The following is a 5,082-nucleotide window of genomic DNA, read 5'->3' as shown; positions in this document are numbered from 1 at the left end:
AATCAGAGGTGAACGAAAGCTGGATTGTCCCACTTAACACGGCCAGTCTTTAAAAGGCCGTGACGTTGATTCCGTTGTTCTCTGGACAGGAACCGATCTGAGACATTGAAAGGAATTTGGTTCCTGCGCATCAGGAATTCAAACCTCGCCACGGCGACAAGACCACGAGAAGACTCGGGTACAAACAAGTTGCGAAAAAGCCTCGAAGAGAGTAGAACTCCTGTTGTAGAAAAGTTGGTTGCTGTGACGTGGATGTGTTTGCAGAGGGGACAGGATTGTTGCCATTTCACGACAGTGAATGTCCCAGGATATATTTTGCAAAAGTAAAACCCATACAGGTCAACAATCACTTCGTGAAGGACAGGCTGAAGTTTGAATTCGTGAAAAGCCTATTTTTGGATCGTGCAACGAGTCAGTTCGACCGTCTCTGTTGCGTAATTGGTCAACACGCTCATCCATTGACCGAACGGTTGTGGTTTGGGACGTTTCAGGGTCGGATCTCTCACTGCTCATATTTCATTGGTTTTCTCTCCTGCACAGCTCAGGTTTTTTAATGTGGTCAGGAAAATGTTCCCCAAACAGGAATCTTATCCAGAATCGCAAAGGAATTTCTGTATCGTTTTAATGGCTCATGTAAAGGAATGAGCATGTTGGGATTCTGAAAAAAAAAGAAAATTCTGGGGAATGTCAACAGGTTTGTCAGTACTACTGGGAGAAAACAGAGTTCTGATAACGTTCTGAAGAAGTTCTGAAACGTTGAATCGCCTTTTCTCAGCTCAGATCCTGCTCGACCTGCTGAGTGTTTTCCTGCAATTTCCGCCTTCGTTTAAGCTGAATATCGATCCCACCTATCGGAGTGGAACACACAGACCCACTTTGCCCCTACATTTCATAGATTTGAAAGCTGTGGTTTTTGAATTCAAATGAACCAAACAATGATTCACTCCTGCTAAGCTCCCCAGAGACAGAGAACTGGAAATGAGAACAGAGAGTGCCGATTTGTAGTTGTGGCCGAGTGGTTAAGGCGATGGATTTGAAATCCATTGGGACATTCCCACGCAGGTTCGAATCCTGTCAACTAAGGCGTTGTGCTTTTGGAGATTCAGATCATGGTGGGAAGAATCACTTCCTCCAGGTCATGTATGATGCAAATCTCCAGTGCACTCAATGAACTGTTTCGACCCACACTTGTATTGCCAAATTTGTTTAGACTGGTTATGACACAGCGTAAACCCTCCAGCATACGATAAAAACAGCAAAACAGAATCGATTTGTGCCGTACAGAAATCTGCAACAATTCGATTGGCCAAAAACTACACAAAGTAAAGTTTCAACACTTCATTTCTAAAGTAAAAGAGAGATTAATTAACAAACCACGATTGACAATGCATTTCTATTACCCATTTTGACGTTCCATTCAATAACACTATTCAGATAAAACTCCCAGTTAAGGTTTGCAAAACAGCATTTCTTTTCTCAAAACCATGCAGCTGTAGGTTCTTGTCTTTGGATCTTCTTGTCATTTCTTTTTCCCTGTTCGGAGATTCTGTGTCAAAGATCACGGATCGAAAAGTTATTTTCCAGATATATCTTTTTTCAAGAAGATTGTTGCATGCGAGGTCTTGGCAGTCTTCCTCTCAACTGTTCAATGTCCCCCATCTCATACCCCAGAGCATCTGATTGGGTCCCTGTTTTTTAAAAGACTTTCAAGAGACGAAATTATAATTTGAATTGAAACTGATATTTTATTCTGATTAAAATTTAAACTGAGTTGCCAAATCCGAACTGTTTATGTCTCCAGGCAATGAACGAATTGAATTCTTCGACCCAGTATTACGTCGTTGTCTTATTGAGAACACTTGTTGCTGTGTCTGGTTGTTCTGCTGCTTTTAAATCTCTTAAACGCGCACTAATATGTTTAAAACACCTCGCCTCTACAGGGAACAATGAACCATCATATTGAATATATGTTTTCATTTTAATTTTTAAGTACTTTACACTAACATACCGATAAATTTCATACAATTTTGACTTAGTTTTTTCCTATATATACATATAAAACATGAAATAAAGACAATCTCATCTGAACACCATCAGTTGAATCTGCGATAACGCGTCTGTGGTTTCATTCTACTGACCCACAACATGTACGATTTTTAAATAGAAAGTCTCTTCCATAAGAAGCCAACGAAATATTCTCATATGATTACATATATAATAATAATCCTTTTTAGTGGATTGTGGTCAGTGTACATAACCTCTCCGATCCAGTGTTCATCGCACATCCATTAAATTTGTAACGCCAGTACCAAACTCAATAGTTCTTTTTTCGATTGTGGAGCATTTATTCTGATAGATGTTGATTTTCTTTGAAAAGTTACCAACTGGCATTTCTTCCCCGTGCTCATTTTTCCCTTTGGAGTACACCTCCAACTCTAACGTCACGACCATCGATGGCGACTTTAAAAGTTTTTTAGACGTTTGGTGTAGGTAATAATGGTTTGGTGGTTAATATCAACTTAAAATGGTCGATTGCCTCGTGGCATGTTACTGTCCACCGAAAAGTAGTGTTCTTCTTCAGCAAATCGGTTAACGATGCCACTACACTAGTATAGTTCGGAACAGACTTCGGATAGAGTCTGCTGAGTCTGAAGAATTAAAGAAATTCTTTCTTCGAGGTTGATCATGGGAATTCCTCAAAGACTTAGTCTTCACGTTCCGGAGGGTGCTCAACCTGCCATGACCGATGTTACATCCCAGGAACATTACCTCTGCTTTCATGAATTCTGTTTTATTATCAGTTTTGCTTATCGTGGTCGTTTAGAGGGCCCTGCCAACAGTCCCTTGTGATCATTCCTTGAATTGATAAGGATTGCTACATCGTCCAAATAGATTACACAATTTCTCAGCCCAGCCACTACTCTGTACAAGTGTCTTTGGGTGTGGCAGGCTTGTTCTTAGTTCAAAAGTGCATCACTTTAAACTGATATAGCCTATATGGAGTTACAAGCGCAGAGATGTGTTCACCAACTTTGACAATGGTTCCTTCCAGTAGCCGCGCATTATTCCCGACTTGGTGATGTAACTGGCTTGTCCGACTTTCTGGATGAAGTCCTCCAATCTAGAAATTGGATATGAGTTCGATTTTGTAACGGCGTTGACCGTTCCGTATTCCGCACGGAATTCAACACAAATCATCCGGTTTGGTAAGTAAGACAATCTGCGAACTTCACGCGCTCTGGCTTGGTTCAGTGATGATCTCGTCGAGCATGGTGTTCACCTGTATCTTGTCCTGTCAGCCTTTGAGACGATTAAGTCGAGAGGGATGCTGCTTTATCGCAGCAGAATTTCCTACATCTACTTCGTGTTCAATTGCTTTCGTCCTCCTCATGTGATTCTTGCATGTGCCCTGAATCTGTAGGACCAAAAAAATCTTTCAACACTTTTCTACGCTCCTGAGACAGTTAGCTTACTAATCCACCCCACTTCTCAAGGACTTCAGCATTTTAGAACCTGGTTTGAGGCACATAAAAATCCAAAGCATCTGAATTTGATTCCTCACTCTGCTGGGCAGTAACGAACACCTCTTCCTCCAATTCTTCCTTTGTTGTGTAAAACGTTTTCAACATGTTCACATGACGTATCCAATATATTTTTATTTTCTTTCTGACATCTTTGCTAAATAGTTCAACTGACTCAACTTTTAGACAGGGACCACTAAACCTAACTTTGAATGGATCACCAATGATTGATAACAGTACTGACAAGTTATCCCCGTGGGAAAACTTCTGAGGCCCAGATTTTTATTTGCCATCTGCGTAATTCTACGCTGGACCATCTTTGGGTGCTGTTTTGCTGAATCACCGACGCAGTTTAGTCTCTCCCTCACTTACGATACATGATTTAATTGTGTGATATCCGACTTTGATCCTGTCATTTGTTTCTTTAATTAATTCCAAAGGGCAATCACTTCATGTGCGAATATTGGCTAAAAAGGAATTGACTAAGTGGAATCGTTTGGAACACCCTTAACGACAAACAATATGAATGGGATATCTTTTTTCCCAATCATTTGGGTAATCTTGACAGTATGCTCTCTTCATCGTCTTCAAGGTCTTAAGACATCTTTCCAAAGCTCCCAAGGATTCAGGAAGATATGCACTATATTTAAAGTGTTGTATCTCAGCTATCCATAATCTCTTGCAACCGTCTTGCAGTAAAATTTGACCCTTAGTCGGACTGAATCTGACTGGGTAGGTCATAACGCGTGAAGAAAGCTACTAACTCCTCTACCAGAATTGTTTCCTTGATAGTCCAGGAAGGAATTGCTATTGGAAATATGGTAGGTACATCCATTGTAGTCAAGAAGTATTGGTTCCCACTTTTAAATCTAGGGAGGGGATGCACACAATCAATTATAATCCACCTGAAAGATTCTCCAAATGTGACAATTGGCAACAAAGGCGCGTTTTTATTTCCAACTGTGGCTTACCTGCCATTTGACATGTATGACACTGTCAGAAAAATCTAACCACATCCCGTGTGCATTCCAGGCGAATAGAAATGTTTAGTATTTAGCTTGCGTTTTTCGTAACCCTCGGTGACCCCCGATAGGTAGTTCATGTGCTACCCATAACACTTCCTCTCTATGTGATAGCTGCAACACAGTCTTGTGTACTTCAGCCCACGACACGAATCACATCAAGTAGTGTATCAGCTGACTGAAACTCAATTCCTTCATCTTTCTTTTTACTTGTCACTTAGTGCTGTGACTATTGATAGTGGGATCTGTTTACCATACAGTCTGGGAAAATAGAAAGATATTTCTGTTTTAACTCCTCAGTTTCTTCGTCTTCCTTGGGCTTCTCCACAATAAGGGGAGTCACATCCAAATTGGATCTTGCCAAATCATTTCCAAGCACAAGCTGAATTCGTGGAACTGACACTCTGTCTATGACGTCCAATGTAAATTTCCCCGGCTTAGGTTGGCGCTCTAAACTGATCTTCCATAAGCGAACGCTAAGTTTCTGCTCATATATCCCACAAAGTACGACACTCATGGGAAACAGATATGAAAGGGTA

The 5,082-nt window shown here is 40.8% G+C and overlaps 1 non-coding gene across 1 annotated transcript; it reads left to right on the top strand.

Moving 5' to 3' along the window:
• The first annotated feature begins 1,001 nt into the window (after positions 1 to 1,001).
• trnas-uga (transfer RNA serine (anticodon UGA)) lies at positions 1,002 to 1,083 on the top strand. Its single transcript has one exon. It is a non-coding gene; the product is annotated as a tRNA-Ser (tRNA).
• Positions 1,084 to 5,082: the final 3,999 nt, after the last annotated feature.

The sequence above is a fragment of the Hemiscyllium ocellatum genome, chromosome 8, assembly GCF_020745735.1.
Source record: "Hemiscyllium ocellatum isolate sHemOce1 chromosome 8, sHemOce1.pat.X.cur, whole genome shotgun sequence".
Taxonomy (NCBI): Eukaryota; Metazoa; Chordata; class Chondrichthyes; order Orectolobiformes; family Hemiscylliidae; genus Hemiscyllium; species Hemiscyllium ocellatum.
This window is presented reverse-complemented; position numbering and strand designations above follow the sequence as displayed.